This window comes from Rhodamnia argentea, chromosome 3 (assembly GCF_020921035.1).
Source record: "Rhodamnia argentea isolate NSW1041297 chromosome 3, ASM2092103v1, whole genome shotgun sequence".
Taxonomy (NCBI): domain Eukaryota; kingdom Viridiplantae; phylum Streptophyta; class Magnoliopsida; order Myrtales; family Myrtaceae; genus Rhodamnia; species Rhodamnia argentea.
In genome coordinates, this window is record NC_063152.1 from 14,092,085 (window position 1) to 14,111,493 (window position 19,409).

Consider the following 19,409-nt stretch of genomic DNA (forward strand, 5'->3'; position numbering starts at 1 on the left):
GTCGTGGGCTCACTCATAAAACAACTTCAGTTTTTTCCTTGCTATATAGTAATTTACCCTATGACCACTCAAAGACATATATAATCCCACGCACAATCAGGTGTGCAAGCAAATAGTAAAATTAGATCAATAATAGTGGAAATTTGGAAAAACATGGCGCTCATATATGAATCAAGACAAGTTAATAGGCGTGAACACATGGACTTTATCTTCACTATTGCATTGTTGGGATTCTCTGACAGACACAAGCTTGTCTCTGGCTGACAAAAGTAGTGGGAGAAACAGCTTTGGGATGATGGATTCTTGTCATCTGGTCATAGGCTTAGTCAGAAAAACTTCGCTGGCTTCCTCGAAATGGCTATCCCTAATCCCCATCTCTGAGTAGTCTCTTCTTCGCCAAGTAACAATTTAACACATGATCACTCGGACGACATGTAATACGTAGGATAATAATATTTTCTAATGGGCAGAGGTTGTGGCTCACTTCATCTTAGCCACATCATTACAACATAGGAAAAAGAAAATATTAAAAAAAATCAATTTTTTCGTTAGTTCAAATTGACAAAGTTAAAGGAAGGATTCGATTGCATTAATTTAAAAAGTTTTAAGACTTAGATATATTTATTTTTTTATAAATTTTAGGAGTCAATTACACTCTTATAACAAGTTTAGGGCCTCCAGTACATGTGTCTCTTTTTTGTAATTTTTAGCCTATTAAGGGTATGTTTGTTTCACGAAAAATGAGCAATTTAGAAAATATTTTCCAAAATGCGATTGCTTATTTCGCTTAGAAAAATGAATAAATGAAATTTTTTTCATCACTTGTGAAAATAGTTAGGCATATATTGTTATTGATAATGAAAACACTCTCCATTGTCTAATTTTTCTAAACAATATAAGCAATCACCTTTTGAAAAATATTTTCCAAATTGCTTATTTTCTATAAGATACACACCTAAGTTTGTATTTTGTTTTATCTTTTATTATGTTTTTTCAACTTTTAGCTTTTTTTATTGCTGAATGGACCTTCGGCAAGCCAAGTCGGTTTCAATATTAAGAAAGAATGTCACATCAAATTTCCGGTCATATAGATCGAAATTATCACTTAAGTGATTGTATTTCAAAAAATTGGTACTTAAATGATCCGATGAAAACTTTTGGCATTACTGGAGCGCGGTACATAACTTTTAATGCTTATGGGATTCTATTTTCCATCTATTCCATGAGAAAATTAAGAATCAAACTCGTCGATGTGGTGCAATTGTATCCTTTAACAGGAATATTTGCTTATCTTAGTCCTAAACTCGAACCTTTTATTAGATCTCTGCATTCGGATAATGGATATTTAATGCATTTGAATTAAACAAAGGTTGTTTGCATTGAATTAAACAGAGGGCTCGGCAATGTTCTTCATTTTGGATGGATGGCTCGACATGCGAGATGAACTAGAATTCAAAACCGAAGAATCGTGGGAGTCGGTTTCAATTTCACGATAGCGCCATTGGACCCGGCTTTAACATTACGGAGTTGGATATGGTTACAAGATAGTGGAATCAGTCCGGACTCCTTGCTGTGGAGTTAGATATGAGTTGGCCAAGTTGGATGTCGATTGAAAGAGTTGTGGAAGTTTGGATAAAAAAATTTGAAGATGAGGATTAGATGAGTCAAGGCCGGCCAAGAGAGTAGACTGCTACGAAAAAAAACAACCCGTTTTTTGAAGAGGGTTTTTGGATTATACAAAAATCAAACATGGTCAAACACTCGTTTGAAAAGATTGATGAGCTGGCCAGGAATGAAGTAAGAGGGGAAAAAAGAGGGAGAGGGTCATTTGGTGATTGATTTGAGGAAACTGTGTCGGTGGATGGCTTTCGGTGGCTGGGGAATTCAAAAGGGGAGATTTGAGTGAGGGTTGGAAAGTAAACCAAAATCAGAATCAGACAAGATTAGAAAGCGTGGAAGATCCGCTTCTCACGCTACTTTTACCTTCGCCTTCATCCACCCAAAAAGAATTCATCTTTCCACCGTTTCGTTCGTGCATATAACTCCTGTTTTATTCACAGGCAACTTAGTTAGATTAAACCATATTGGTGATCAAAAGTAATCATAAATACACAATAAAACTTCTAGATGGCATATTAGATGATTATTGCATCACAAGATTAGTTAAGAATTTATAATTAATCCAACTTCATCTAGTGTGGTATTGATCTTTGTCGCCTAAATTAGGAAACTCGTACTTAGTATTCACTTAAGTGCACGTTAATTTCAATGCATAGCTCATAGGGATCCTATCTCGGAACTCAATAACGAGGCATTAAATAATATAGTCGGATACGATTCCTGTTATTTCTTTTCTCATGCTCACGGGGATCCCAACCCGGAACTTAATAACGCGGCATTAAAAAATGTGGCTGGATGCAATCCCAGTTATTTCTTTCCTCATCTTTTACTTTATTTTTCCATTATTTAAATGGATCTGTATTTGTATGTTTTGAGTATCCATAAATTGATTATTATTTACATTTCCATTTCTTCTTAGAAAACCCAAAAAAAAAAAAAATTTGCATGCAAAGCCTTTTATAAAAGAAGAGGTACCATAACCAGAATTATATTTCTATTGCATAATCAAGTCTTCGAATCTACGAATCTTTAGTTCGTAGAAATAAACAGTCTCTCGCATTTTATTTGGCTCCCAACTCTAGTGGGGACTTTAAATAAAATAATCAAATCATTGATGAGAAATCAATTTGCTTTTGGTGGAGTATTTAAAAGTCTGTAGAGATCTCATTCTGCAAGGACGATCCATCTTGAATTGCGTCGGTGCTCAAGAAGCTAGAATCCTCTATTGGAAGCGTTCCAGCCTCGTTGGGGCGTTCGCAAAATTTGGGGTATCTTTATCTCCGTGCAAAATGGACACTTTGGTGCTCTCCCTTTATGTATCTTCAGCTTGGAGAGCCAAGTATCGGGACATAGCCACGACCCACGAGGACATTTTTGCAGCAAAGCGTCATGGCTAACTACCGCAAATAAGTGTTCTTTCCTTGGATAATTTGCCACGAAAAGTCACCTATTGGGTGATAAACGTAATGTTCAAGCATGTGTACGAGGTAAAATTTTGAATTTGAAACTTGAAGAATTTGTCACTTTTTCGCCCATTCTTTGAGCTTCGCTGTCTCTAGCTGCTTTGAACGGCAAGTGGAGCTCACGAACACTATTGAAGTATGGTCCCACATTGCTTGACAACAAGTCCTAAATATCTCTCTATATTTATGTAGTCTCTCTTTACATATCAAATTTGAAAAAATAGAAAAAGAGAAATTTCACCGATGTGAAATGAGGCTAAAATAAACGCCGTACCAACTTTGAACAGCAAGATTCAAGCCTGTGAGTCTCGAGTTGCGAACAATCAATTCTAAGTCGTTATGTTGAATTGCTCTCAACAAAGTTATCTCTTTTGGACTGGCCTTCTCTACAGAACTTTGGAAAAACATGGCGCTCAAATATTGACCAAGATAAGTCCATAGGTGTGAACACATGGACTTATCTTCACCAACGCGTTATTGGGATTCTCTGACGGACACAAGCATGTCTGTGGCCGACAAAAGTAGTGGAGAAACAGCTTTGGGGTGGTGGATTCTCGTCATCTGGTCATAGGCTCTCACTAGTGGGAAAAACTTTGCTGGCTTCCACGAAATGGCTATTCCTATCCCCCACCTCTGAGTAGTCTCTTCGTTACCAAGTAATAATTTAACGCAGGACCACTCGGACCACATATACTATGGATGACAATAGTACTTTCTGATGGGCGGGGCTCACTGCTCACGGCGTCTTAGTCACGGCATTACCTAGAAAACATTAAAAAATAAAAAATAACGTCGATTTCTTCGTTAGTCCAAATTGAAAGAAGGGCCCGATTGCATTAATTTGATAAGTTTTATGACTCGAATACATGTTTTATAAATTTCAGAATTCAATTGCACTCTCATAACAAGTTTTAGGACCTCTAGTGCATCTGTCCTTTTTTTTTCTTGAAATTTTTAGCTTTTTTATTTTTTAAAATCTAATTAAGTTTTTATTTTTTGTATTTTATTATTTTTTCAACTTTTAGTCTTTTTTTATTGTTGACTAGACCTCCAGCGAGCCATGTTGGCTTCAAATATTGACAAAAAATGTCACGTTGAATTTCCAGTCAAGTAGATCGGAGTTAGCACTTAAGTGATTGTATTTCAAAAGAATTAGTACTTAAGTGATCCGACGGAAACTTGTGGCACTAAAGTGAGTGCGGTAGACTAGGGTCGAGCAAATCAGACCGACCAGACAGGACTGGTGGTCCGGTTCCTAGTTCCATAGGGTGGTGGTCTGGCTCTCGATCCTTAAAATTGGAACCAGTGGTCGGTCGGTCCAATTCCCGGGTTCAGGGGTACAGGATCGGACTTGACTGATCAATTTTAATTATTATTTTTTTAAAATTAATAAACGTAACCATATATTTTATTTAATGTTTCCCTTCTTTCTTGGAGTTTGATGAATTAAACATGGTCACTGTACTCATGATAAACATTTTGGCTCAAGTTTGCCTTTGCAAGAATTCAACGATAATGCTTGGTCCTGCAACTTGACCTCTGGATAGTTTCAGGTAGTTTGAGTCTTTTTTTTTTTCTCTCTAAAAAAACGGAGAATGCATGCGGTAGGAGTGGATAGCAAGGTGAACATTTAGAATGATGGATGATGACTGGCGATAATATTTTAGTTATGCCTATTGACAATTCTGTTGTTTCCGGAGTTGAGTGGTTTATAGGACTTATCCTAGGTTAAATCAATAAGAATTTTGTCATGCCCCTATATACGATTTTCTTAAACTTCAACGTGACTTCGCACTTTATCTGCAAGTAATGTATACCGGTAGCCGGGCAGTCCGGTTTGCGGTTCCTGGGTGTACTTTGGGTCACCATCCAACTTACTGCAGTTTGGGACCAAAAGGGATAAAATAAAATTCTACAGTTTATTAACGATTCGATTGGACCGCTCGAGAATTGGACCGGATTGACTGTTCGGTATGATTCCTAGTTTCGAAAATTGGAAATCGAGATCACCGGTCCAGTTCCCGGTTCTTGAGGGGAATCGAGTCGGACCGGAAATCGTTCACCCCCTACCGTACACAACTTTTAATACTTCCGGGATATTCTTTTCCATTTATTCTATGAGAAAATTAAGAATCGAGTTCACCGATGTGGTGCGATTGGATCCTTTAATAGAAATATTTGCTTATCTTAGTCCTAAACTGGAACTTTTATTTATTTATTTATTTTTTTGGTAAGGTAAGTATATATTGATATGTTAAAAGCACTAATTACAAGGAACTTTTATTATATCTCTATGTTTTGATAATGGGGACATTTAATGCATTTGAATTAAACGAAGCATGTTTGCATCAAATTAAACAGGGGGCTCGGCCATGAACATCTTCATTTTGGATCGGCCGATGGATGGCTTGACATGCGAGATGAACTAGAATTCAAAACTCAAGAATCATGGGAGTTGGCTCGAATTTCATGATAGCGCCATTGGACCCCGGCTTCAACATTGCGGGATTGGATATGATTCCAAGATAGTGGGATCAGTCCTAACTCCTTGTTGTGGAGTTACATATGAGTCGAGCAAGTTGGATCTCGAATGCAAGAATTGTGGAAGTTTTGATAAAAAATTTGAAGATGAGGATTAGATGTGTCAAGGCCGGCCAAGAGAGCGGACTGTTACGAAAAAGATCATCCCTTTTTGAAGAGGGTTTTTGGATTATACAAAAATCAAACATGGTCAAACACTCGTTTGAAAAGATTGATGAGCTGGCCAGGAATGAAGTAGAGGGGAAAAAGAGGGAGCGGGTCATTTGGTGATTGACTTGAGGAAAATGTGTCGGTGGATGGCTTTCGCCGGCTGGGGAATTCGAAAAGGGAGATTTGAGTGAGAGTTGGAAAGTAACCGAAAATCAGAATCGGACAAGATTAGAAAGCGTGGAGGATCCGTTTCTCACGCTATTTTTACCTTCGCCTTCATCCACCCAAAAAGAATTGATCATTCTACCGTTTCGGACATGCATATAGCTTTACTTAGTTCAGAACCATTCAATTAGCTCTTGTTTTATTCACAAGCAACTTAGTTAGATTAAACCATATTGGTAATCAAAAGTAATCATAAATACACAATAAAAATTCTAGATAGCATATTAGATGATTATTGCATCACAAGATTAGTTTAGAATTCATAATTAATCTGGCTTCATCTAGTGTGGTATTGATCTTTGTCACCTAGATTAGGAAACTCGTACTTAGTATTTACTTAAGTGCACGTTAATTTTAATGCATAGCTCATAGGGATCCTATCTCGGAACTCAATAACGAGGCATTAGATAATATGGCCGGATACGATTCCCGTTATTTCTTTCCTCATGCTCACGGGGATCCCAACCCGGAACTTAATAACGAGACATTAAATAATGTGGCTGGATGCGATCCCAGTTGTTTCTTTCCTCATCTTTTACTTTATTTGCCATTATTTAAATGGATCTGTATTTTTTTTTTAGTATACATAAATTAATTTATATTTACATTTCCATTTCTACTTAGAAAACCCAAAAAAATAAATTGCATGCAAAGCCTTTTATAAAAGAAGAGGTACCATAACGAGAATTATATTTCTATTGCATAATCAAGTCTCCGAATCTACGAATCTTTAGTTCGTAGAGGTAAGCAGTCTCTCGCATTTTATTTGGCTCCTAACTCTAGTGGGGACTTTAAATAAAATAATCAAATCATTGATGAGAAATCAATTTGCTTTTGGTGGAGTTTTTAAAAGTCTGTAGAGATCTCATTCTGCAAGGACGATCCATCTTGAATTGTGTCGGTGCTCAAGAAGCTAGAATCCTCTATCGGAAGAGTTCCAACTCGTTGGGGCATTCGCAAAATTTGAGGTATCTTTATCTCGGTGCAAAATGGACACTTTGGTGCTCTCCCTTTATGTATCTTCAGCTTGGAGAGCCAAGTATCGGGACATAGCCACCACCCACGAGGACATTTTTGCAGCAAAGCGTCGTGGCTAGCTACCGCAAATAAGTGTTCTTTCCTTGGATAATTTGCTACGAAACGTCACCTGTTGGGTGATAAATGTAATGTTCAAGCTTGTTTACGAGGTAAAATTTTGAATTTGAAACTTGAAGAATCTGTCACTTTTTCTCCCATTCTTTGAGCTTCGCTATCTCTAGCTACTTCGAACGACAAGTGAAGCTCACAAACATTATTGAAGGATGGTCCCACATCGCTTGACAACAAGTCATAAATATATCTTTATATTTATGTAGTCTCCCTTTACTTATCAAATTTGAAAAAATAGAAAAAGAGAAATTTCCCCTATATGAAATGAGGCTAAAACAAACGCCATACCAACTTTGCACAGCAAGATTCAAGCATGTGAGTCTCGAGTTGCGAACAGGCAATACCAAGTCATTATGTTGAATTGCTCTCAACGAAGTTGTCTCTGTTGGACTGGCCTTCTCTATAGAACTTTGGAAAAACATGGCGCTCAAGTATTGACCAAGATAAGTCAATAGGTGTAAACACATGGACTTATCTTCACCAACGTGTTGTTGGGATTCTCTGACGGACACAAGCATGTCTGTGGCCGACAAAAGTAGTGGAGAAACAGCATTGGGGTGGTGGATTCTCGTCAGCTGGTCATAGGCTCACTAGTGGGAAAAACTTTGCTGGCTTCCACGAAATGGCTATTCCTATCCCCCACCTCTGAGTGGTCTCTTCGTCACCAAGTAATAATTTAACGCAGGACCACTCAGACCACATATAATATGTATGACAATAGTACTTTCTGATGGGTGGGGCTCACGGCTCACGGCGTCTTAGCCACGGCATTACCTAGAAAATATTTAAAAATAAAAAATAACGTCAATTTCCTAGTTAGTCCAAATTGACGAAGTTGAAGGAAGGGCTCGATTATATTAATTTGATAAGTTTTAAGACTTGAACACACTTTTTTTTTTTTATAAATTTTAGAATTTAATTACATTCTCATAACAAGTTTTAGGACCTCTAATACATATGTCCTTTTTTTTTCTTGAAATTTTTAGCTTTTTTATTTTTTAAAATCTAATTAAGTTTTTATTTTTTTGTCTTTTATTATTATTTTTTTCAACTTTTAGCCTTTTCTATTGCTAACTAGACCTCCAACGAGCCATGTTGGCTTCAAATATTGATAAAAAAATGTCACGTTGAATTTCCAGTCAAGTAGATCGGAGTTGGTATTTAAGTGATTGTATTTCAAAAGAATTGGTACCTAAGTGATCCGATGCAAACTTGTGGCACTAAAGTGAGTGTGGTACACTAGGGGTTAGCAAATCGGATTGACCAGACAAAGCCGGTAGTCCGGTTCCGGGCCCAAAGGGTGGTGGTCTGGCTCCCGATCCTTAAAAATGAAACTGGTGGTTGGCCGGTCCAATTCCCGGTTCTAGGGGTACAAGACCGGACCGGACCTATAAATTTTAATTATTATTTTTTTAAAATTAATAAACGTAACCCTAGATTTTATTTAATGTTTCCCTTCTTTCTTGGAGTTTGATGAATTAAACATGGTTACTGTATTCATGATAAACGTTTTGGCTCAAGTTTGCCTTTGCAAGAATTCAACGATAATGCTTGATCCTGCAACTTGACCTCTGGATAGTTTCAGGTAGTTTGAGTCTTTTTTTTTTTCTCTCTAAAAAAACGGAGAATGCATGCTGTAGGAGTGGATAGCAAGGTGAAAATTAAGAATGATGGATGATGATTGATGATAATATTTTAGTTATGCCTATTGACAATTCTGTTGTTTCCGAAATTGAGTGGTTTATAGGACTTATCCTAGGTTAAATCAATAAGAATTTTGTCATGCCCCTGTATGTGATTTTCTTAAACTTCAACGTGACTTCGCACTTTATCTGCAAGTAATGTATACCGGTAGTCGGGCAATCCGATTCGTGATTTCCTGGTGTACTCCGGATCACCATCCAACTTACTGGAGTTTGGGATCGAAAGGGATAAAATAAAATTCTATTGTTTATTATCGGTTCCATTGATTTGCCCGGGAATTGGATCGGGCCAACCGTTCGCCTCGATTCCCAATTCCGAAAATTGAGAATCGGGATCACCGGTTCGGTTCTCGGTTCTTGAGGGGAATCGAGCTAGACCGGGAATCGCTCACCCCTACTGTACACAACTTTTGATACTTATGGGATATTCTTTCCCATTTATTCTATGAGAAAATTAAGAATCGAGATCGTCGATGTGGTGTGCTTGGATCCTTTAATAGAAATATTTGCTTATCTTAGTCCTAAACTCGAACTTTTATTATATCTCTATATTTAGATAATGGGGACATTTAATGCATTTGAATTAAACGAAGCATGTTTGCATCGAATTAAACAGGGGGCTTGGCTATGAACATCTTCATTTTGGATCGGTCGATGGATGGCTTGACATGCGAGATGAACTAGAATTCAAAACTCAAGAATCGTGGGAGTTGGCTTGAATTTCATGATAGCGCCATTGGACTCGGCTTCAACACTGCGGGATTGGATATGATTCCAAGATAGTGGGATAAGTACTAACTCCTTGCTGTAGAGTTACATATGAGTCGAGCAAGTTGGATCTCGAATGCAAGAATTGTGGAAGTTTTGACAAAAAATTTGAAGATGAGGATTAGAAAATTAAGAATCGAGCTCGTCGATGTGGTGTGCTTGGACCCTTTAATAGAAATATTTGCTTATCTTAGTCCTAAACTGGAACTTTTATTATATCTCTATATTTAGATAATGGGGACATTTAATGCATTTGAATTAAACGAAGCATGTTTGCATCGAATTAAACAGGGGGCTTGGCTATGTACATCTTCATTTTGGATCGGTCGATGGATGGCTTGACATGCGAGATGAACTAGAATTCAAAACTCAAGAATCGTGGGAGTTGGCTTGAATTTCATGATAGCGCCATTGGACCCGGCTTCAACACTGCGGGATTGGATATGATTCCAAGATAGTGGGATCAGTCCTAACTCCTTGCTGTAGAGTTACATATGAGTCGAGCAAGTTGGATCTCGAATGCAAGAATTGTGGAAGTTTTGACAAAAAATTTGAAGATGAGGATTAGACGAGTCAAGGCCGACCAAGAGAGCGGACTGTTACGAAAAAAAAAAAACAACCCATTTTTTGAAGAGGGATTTTGAAGGAGCAAAATGCGGTCAAGAGAATTGGATCACACGAAAATGAAACATGGCCAAACACTCACAGAGGCACCGTGGTTGATGACCAAAACACAGAGCAAACAAGGCGATCTGGAGTTTGAAAAGATTAATGAGCTGGTCAGGGATGAAAAAAGGAGGGAGGGAAAAGAGGAAGAGGTTCATGTGGTGATTGATTTAAGGAAAATCTGTCCGTGAGAGTTGGAAAGTAACAAAAGATCAGAATCAGACAAGTTCAGAAACTGATCTAATGCATGCCCCGGAGCTACTTGAATGCAACAGACTCCAAATTTATCATTTGCACAGCCATAATATGCTTCCTTTTATACCGAAAATTGGCTAACAGTCATCCAAACATTTATGAACAAACAAAACTTTACAAAAACTAAATTTAATTTCATTATGAAAACCAACAAATGTACCAATGATCGATAATGCTGCTGCACACATTATGCGTACTTCACATGAAACATAAAGGGAGCATGCTGAAAATTTCCCTGCAACTTCTGCAGACGGAAGTCCAGTCCTCCGCCTCCGTCAAGAACATCAGTGAGCTTCCATTTCTGCACGTCTTCTTGCCTAGGAAATCGCAAGGAGAAACATAAGCAAACAATACCAACCTTAGGAGCTTGTCAGATCGAAAGTTTTGCTCCAAGTGTAGTTTCAACATAAATTTAGGAAATGCATTTCATGAAAAATGTTTTCTCCTTCATGTTTTTTTTTTCCTGTTACTCCTGCTTAACGTTGGAGTCCTATAGTTTATCTTTGAATCGCTGCATCTCTTACTGTCGTTTCCTTGTTCCTCAGTGTCAAGAGGAGAGCAATAGTAATGCAAAATAACAAATAGTTAACCGAAGCAAATAATAGCAACACAACTCTAACCCGTCTATTTCCTCTTCAAATTGCCTCTTTCGTATCTGCTCCATGTTATGACTATACTTTCAACTGCATGAGGTCATGATCCCACCGGAAGAACCACTCTCTCCAAGATAGAATCATCCATGCACCTTATTCGGAAATTTCAATTCTTTCTTCAAATACCCACAACACCAAGAGTCTAAGAGAAGATCTTATTCGTGAAGCATGGAAAACATTCTTTGCTCCCCAATGCCAAGGTGTCAACATTGTTTGAAGAACATTCTCCTTACTATTAGTATTCGCTCTAACTTCTAGTACTCAATCATTATAATCTTGTGTGAAATTGCAGTTACCCTCCCTGTACTTGAGATTTTGCAAAGTCTCTTAACTTGCTTCCTATAACTTTAGAATTTTGCATCTCATCTCACTATGCCTTTTTAATCAATAGAGGTGAAGGCACCATAATAGCTCGCTCTCATGTAATTTAAAGCAATATATATCTATACATATATATATATATATATATATATATATATATAGACACACACACACATACTCGGAATGCTCTGTAAATTTATAATCTGTTGAGACAATCATGTACGATTTAACAAATTCAAGCATGCAATAGAGCGTAGCCTGCGAGCGTTGAACATTTTGGTCCAACATCTTGTGACGGCTTTATTTCTTTTCAATAAAATAAATTCCCCAGTTCTCTCTCTCTCTCATTGAAGCTTATTCTTTGACTGTTTTCGGTCCAAAATTCTGACAGGGAACAATCGCAAACATTGTACATAGCTAATCAAGATTCTTGGTATTGTTGGCCGTAGTCATAAGAATAATGAAAACAAAACCATTTCCAGCCTAATAATGCATAAAAAATTCCACTTTTTAACATTATAGATACATAAAAAAAACATAGTATTGTTCAGATATACTACTTTATCATATATTAAAGAAATATTTTAAGGCAGAACCGCAAAAAAGGTCAACAATAACTACGAGTTGATAATGTGAGGGTATCAATTTAGGACAACAGCAAAGTGCTGTTGGCCAAAATTTATAGCAAGGGGTGGAGAAGCAGTGATAGACGTACATTTGTGTCTCATTAGTCCTTTTTTTTCCTGCCGCAATAAGGTGCCCTTCCTCAACAATCACACAAATGTTCGATCAAGGTATAATAGAAGTAATATACAATGTGAAATCAAACTGCCAAGTAGTGATTTTTAATGCAAATCCCACCTAACACTCAAACTAAAATGGCTTTAACAACACTAAAGTAAGAACAGCAACTAATTTGAGAATCTACATTAATCAGGTTTCACTCAAACATTCAAGATGCATCTAGGAGTTTTAGCTTCTCGGTCATTTTCCTTCATAAAAGCTATGGCCCATAAGGATAAAAAGAGAATCCTAAACTGCTGCAAAGTTCTCAGAATTCAGCATCGACAATCAGCATCTTGTGCTTTTGTCTCTATTCTATCGAATTACTTATGTAAACTCCATGTTCCTCGTTTATTTCTTTTTCATATCCACAGTGCAGTTCACAGGGCGAAAGGAAATAACCAACTGACCTGTTATCCATGGGCACAACCGATGTTCACATTACTCTCACACTCCCAAGTAAATTTGGTCTTTAAATCGTCCCTAGTTGCCAAAAGTCAAGCGACAATTCCTGGTGGCTTGCCAGCTCACTGCATCTTCTACATTCCTCCATGGTTTATCAAAATTCAATTCTCCTGGCAAGCCTATCACCCGCTGCACATATGTATGATAAGTACATACTGCACATCCACATTTCCCAGACACCTCAAACATATGTCATATTTCCATAACGATTAAAAGGATACTTCGACAGAGGCGAACATCAGTTTTGATATGCTCATTTTGTTTCCAGAAGAATTCAACATTAATAGGTTTCGAGTTTGGAGAAAATGACATAACGGGGCAACTATATATCAAGACTCTTGACAAATTTCATGAGTCGTGTGTTCGAATCCATTTGCAGTGATACTTGAGTGAAGGAAGAATGATCGAGATTGCTCTGTAGTTTCATTATTGAGTACAAAATACACCAAAAGAGGGTTGGATTGAGGGTTGAATCTACGTGAAACAAAGTACCAATAAAAGTAGATGCACTGGAATTGAAATTACATTAGAAAATTTTCAAACGAATATAGATAAACTCACGGAGACCACTTTCCATGTTTGCATTGTGCTAGCTGGCAAAGTTTAAATGGACAAATAAAATAACTCAATGGACATATATGGGTAAAAGTGAGTAATAACATGTTGAGAAAATAAAACGAGAAGAACAAGGAGAAAGAAGGCACCTAAATCAAGATCAGCCGAGTTCACTTACCTACGAATTGCTTCCTTAGCAAGTTTCCCGATCATTCTGACAACAAAAGCTGCAACCCAACACCGCCATACTCATCTCTGCCGATAGAATTAGAAGTCCACGTGGTCTTGGTTCGCATGCCTCGAGTAAGAATAAGCTCCTGATTTCTCTTTGATACTACTATTTGACTATGTTCCTCAGTACTCATTTGACAATCTTGCAGGTCTTCCTGAGGATCTGCTTTGCTCGAATAATCTTTGTGCGCAAGTGAACTCTCTGCTTCTAAATCTGTTGATTCTGAGATCTCGACTTTTGAATATGTTGATTCAAGATCAACCTCCTTCAGTAATGCTACATCCATTAGCTGATTGTCCCGAATCTCAATCTTTAAATCGTCCTCCAGTGGCTTGCATATTATTCGAAATCCCCATTTTGTCACAACATCGTCATTCTTTACTTTAAGGCTAAATTGTACATAACTCCCCTCAATTTGACCAAAATCGACTTCTCCAAATAGATTAAATGGCACGGTACACTCAAGATAGATATGATCCGAGAACAAATAGACGAAACTTTTTTGAAGAATACGCAGACTTTTGCCATTAACATGTGGTTCAATCTCCAACATAGCATCCCCTTCATGAAAATCTCCACAGAAAACAAAACAGAGAGCCAATCCAAGAAACTTGCAATACAAATGCTCTGAAGCCATGAAAGATATTGAATCCCCTTCAAAAGGGAGCACCCACTCCGGCATCTCTACTCCAGGGATTAAAATATTGTAATAAGGACTCTCCTGTTATAAAGACAAGCTATTAGAAAGTACCCAAACAGAAGAATTTAATTTGAGTTTAATAAGTAATCCTAGTGAACGCCACTTCCTATAGCTCTATAAATCAGTAGAGATCTGAAGATCCTTGCTTGCATTAATATACAAGTCCCATGTGATATAAATCATTACTATAGAAGTACTGTAAACACCTCCATTACATGCATGATGAGGGCAGATTCCGTTAATATTTGTTTGCCTTTCTTAAGCTTTCAAATAATGTATTTTCTCGAGTTTTCAAGCTCCACCCACTACACATTGGATCCAACATATACTACACATTGATGTACATTAGAGAGAGAGAGAGAGAGAGAGTCTCTAACCTGGCCAAGTGAGGAAATAGCAGGTAGGGTCAACCCTCTACGGACAAAATTATCAAAAGAAGTTAAATGTCCACTTTTCTCCAGGCCACATTCCATCGCTTGAAAACAATTCAAAGAGGGTGGAAGCTCGGGAATCTTTCGTAATCGACGGCAACGTGAAACCCTCAATACGGACAAATGATCACGCTTGTGCAAGGATGTAGGAAGGCTAGTAATATCATTCTCATACAGATCTAACTCTCTTAAGAGGGGACAACAGGAAAGATTCTCAAGAAACTCTACTTCGGATAAACAACCTTGTCTAAAATCTAACGAGCGTAAATTTGAAAGTCCGGTCTTTATGTGCGGATCAGCTAAATCCTCATACTTTGGGAACCTGACTAACCTTGGGCAATAGCAAATTTTCAATTCTTCAAGGTTTTGTAACTTGTAAATGCTAGACGGAAGACTCTTCAGGTTCATGCAACGACATATGCTCATTCTCTGCAATGAGACAAGATGTTCTATTGATGGAGGAAGTTCTTTAATAGTAGTCCCTTCTAAATTGAGCTCTTTCAGGCCTTCGAGTTCATGTGGAATATCGGGGAACCTTTCAAATTTTTTGCAATCTTCAATACTGAGAACTTGGAGACTTTTTGACTTGAGCATCGGAAAAACACTAAGCTCAAAGCACTCATGTATTTTCAACACCCGTAACTTGTCATGATATGCAATTGACTCGTGTGCTTCTACCAAGTTGTAGCAAAGCTCGAATTCCAATTCCTCGAGATTCGGAATACCAAAGAGGTCGGGGGTACAAACCAGAGAGTTGCATACACGGAAACTAATGTGCTTCAGATTTTGAAAGTCCTGCAGAAACAGCGAAACCAACTTCGATAAACATTTTGAAAGGGAAAACAAGGATGTTTGTCTGATGCTGCGGCCGTTTTTAAGGATTTTCATATTTAGCTCAGGAAGCTTGGATCGTACTATTCCGGTTTCTGGAGAAATGTGTTAACACTTTAATTAATTTTTCACTCCAAGTTACTATGGACTAATTTTGTGAGAAATACATATTGTATTGAGAAATTACTGAACACTTAGAAACTTGACCAGTAATTACAAATCTATACACATGGGTAAAGCTTGTGGCTCGGCACACTCACGGGCGACCTTTAATCAGTAATTTAGTTTTTATGATCATTTAAACAAATCATTTAATCAAGATAGTTCCTATCAATATACATTTTAGATATTATTTGAAAGAACTGAATAATATATGGCTACATAATACAAAAGAAAAATCACAAATTCATTTTTTTAGACAATCATTAAAAAAATTAAGGTTAATACCATTAAAAATCTCAAATAGGTACACGCATTTATCCAAACTTATTTTTGTCTCATAAAAAATTCAAAGACCAAAATATATCCTTCGTTAGTAGACGAAAATGATTTGGGATAAAACTCTCCCATGGGTCATGTCATGTAGTGATCACAAAGAAAAATGACGTGTCACATGATGAGCCTGCTAATGCCAACACATGACAAAACTATGCCACATGGCAATCGTAGTGAAATGCCACATGGCGAGAATGGGGATTCTCATGACAAAATTATGTCAAATGTCATACCATGTAGCAATTAAAGAAGAAAAGTGAGGTGATGCATCGCAAGAACATGAGTGAACACCCTATCAATTCTGGTTTGAACTATATGTATTTGATGAATGTCAAGGATATAGATTCTCTTGCAATTAAACTTCGGATAAATTGACAAAATTTATCTTTGAAGTCACGAAAGAGAATGAAGCCAACTTTGAAAAACATTCAATAGAAAATATAAATTACATATATATAATTCAAAATCTAACTCTGACTTTCTATTAAGAAATTGGTGTTATGCCTATACTGGATCACTTAAAGCAAATTAGTTGTACGCGCAATACATGCCTTATTGGCAAAGTTTCTAGAATTCTTTTTATTACATCTACTTACAGTTAAGAACTGATTTAAGGAATGAATAATGTTTGTTTTACAGCGCGATGCACTCAAACCTTCCTCTGAGCTAATTCTATTGATGCAGTACAAATCCCTCTGTCTACGTACGTGTATTGGGTAAGGCTACTAGGTTTTGAAAGCGTTTGACTTCATCTATAGTATTACATAAAATAAAGATGATCTCCTACTTCTAAAGGATCTCAATCTATCGTTTTATGCTATTTTTATCTCTCTCACGTATTTCTATGTTAAAAATCTGAATTTCCTTATTTAAAAAAAACCTTCAAATCTCGAAATATCTTTCACTTTTCTCATAAATTGAAAACATCTACTTGTAGTGTACATCTTATCAACAGAATGTTTCCATTAAACAATTCCATATGGTGGTTCGCTTGATTTTTCAAATGCCAATTTTGCTGCACTGAAGAACATATCTTACGCAAGTGGTTAGAGTCGTTTAGAAGAAAATAGAGAAATGGTTTCTAAAACAGAGGAACACCACTTCCTTCTGGGTACTAGCATACATGCACAAATGAGGTAGATAATAAAAAGGTCAATGAAGGTAAAATGCTGACCTCAAATTGTCTTGGCTCTCCTGGCATCTCAAATAGTTTTGGCTCTCCTTCCATTCTGCCTCCGCGGATATCAAGTACCACTAATTTATTTGGACCAGAGGAAAATTCTGGAATCCAGGGACTACATTCAGCCCATCCCAACCATCTTAGCTGATTAGGAAGACGTATAGGACCTTGGAAAGAAACATTGCACAGGATAAGCAATCTCAAATTTCTCATTTTTGTAAAAGCAACAGGACCAATACACATCTCCATCGGCTTACGCAGCTCCAACACTATGGCTTTTACAGCACAATCTCCCTGTACATACAAGAATATTTAGGTTATGCACATTCAGTAATCAGAGTCAAAGATAAGAAGCAGAGATTCGATCGCATGTGCATGTCTTACCATGTCACGCGATAGAACTTCAAGAACATCCTCATATAGCCGTAGTCTTCTGCGTCTCCCGGGATCATCAAATTCTTGCTCCACCTCATGCATACCCATCAATTGAATCAAGTCATGCATTTGTAGGTTTCCATGCTCAATTCTTATCAAGGACCTCTTAATAAGAGTATCAAATCCTGCTGCTGTCTGAAGATCACAACTTTCAAGAACTCTCTCTGTATAGTCTCTTGCTCGCCCCTTAAAGAAGCATGCAACATGGAGAAAGATCTCTCGCTCATTTTTCTCTAGTCCATCATAAGTCACTTTGAGCACATTATTAATCTTTTGGTTAGGAGTCGTGGAAAGTCTCTTTAGTATACTTTCCATACATCTTCTGTTGTACCACGTAATAAGGAACCCAACACCTCAAGTGCTAAAGGCGGGCCTTTAGCATGATTCAGAAAACCACGCACTAGATCTGTCCCGATTTCTAATTTTTGGTATGTCGGAAAAGCATGCTTTCCAAGTAGCTCACAAGCTTCACCGTCATCCAGCACTTTAACTTCATACACAGACACATGATCCCAACCTAATCTGGGAGTCGAAAAATGGCTATCTCTTGTAGTAACAAGGATTCTACTCCCCCTGCCAAACCATTTGGCTTTTCCCGCTAAAGCATGTAACTATTTCTCGTCATCCACATCATCAAGGATGACAAGAACTCTTTTGTCACGGAGTCTAAGTGGTATTAAACTTTTACCTCTAGCAACATCGGACACCACTAATCTTGTTGGCGGGAACAATATATCATTGAGTAATTGTTCTTGCAAAGCGACTAAACCCATGCCATCCTTTGACTTTTCTCGAACATTTCGAGAAAACTTGAATCGTCAAATTGTTTGGAAATATCATTAAAAATGGCTATCCCTAAAGTTGTCTTTCCGATGCCTCCCCGTCCCCATAATCCCACTATGAGAACATCATCCTTAGATTCAAGGTTCAACATTGGTTTCACCTCGGTCACTCGGGAGTCCATCCCAACCGGATGCTCAGCAACAATAAAAGGTACTTGGTTTAGGCGAGTTAAGATATCCTTTGTGACATCCCGAATTCCGACTCACTTTCGAAGCATTGAATAAATGAAAGTTCTCATTGATGTATTTCATTCGAATCTCACTCGGAATTGATCCCTCTCGAGCAGACTAACCAAATGGGAATGGCTAGCTAGGAAAATCAAGTACGTGGACCTAAGAACTTGATCCTGGATTGATTCTTTGGCCATGAAAATTGTCGAGGGAATATTTCGGACCAATATAGGCCGATCCTAGAATAATTAAGGAACGATTTGGGTAATGCCCTATACTTGGATCACGGGTGATTCCGTTTGACCTCGTATGGGTTCCAAACGTCCCCGAATTATTTTCTAACGATCGTGTCCATCGGGACTAGTGATTGACCCTCGCAATTGATTGACAACCAAGGTCGCCATGACTCGAGTAATTCTTAAACGTGATTTTAATCACGGGTCGATGCGCGTAACTCCTAAAAGCCGCCCGTTAGTTTGAGATACGCTGAAAATTCTATTGATCGAGATTGATCGCGAATCAAGCTTCAGAATTTGACGTTGGACCTTCGGGGGTTTCAATAAATAAAATTTTGGACGTTTCCTCATCCTGTGTGAAATTCCTTCGCGGTTCGCCCCAAAGAGGTTTAGGAAAAGTATATTTGATTGGATATGGGAAAGGACCCTTTTGCCCTCGAAAAATACCCTATTTTTCACTTGGAACGAAGGGTATTTTGGTCATTTCCCCTTTTGGCCGAGATTGACTAGTCAATGAGGGGAGATAATTATTTTTCTCT

General features: G+C 37.7%; 1 protein-coding gene across 1 annotated transcript in view; it reads right to left on the reverse strand.

Moving 5' to 3' along the window:
- Positions 1 to 19,409, reverse strand: part of LOC125314483 (tRNA-specific adenosine deaminase TAD2-like) — a 636,221-nt gene that overhangs the window by 62,374 nt on the left and 554,438 nt on the right. The gene's annotated exons all lie outside the window — the stretch shown is intronic.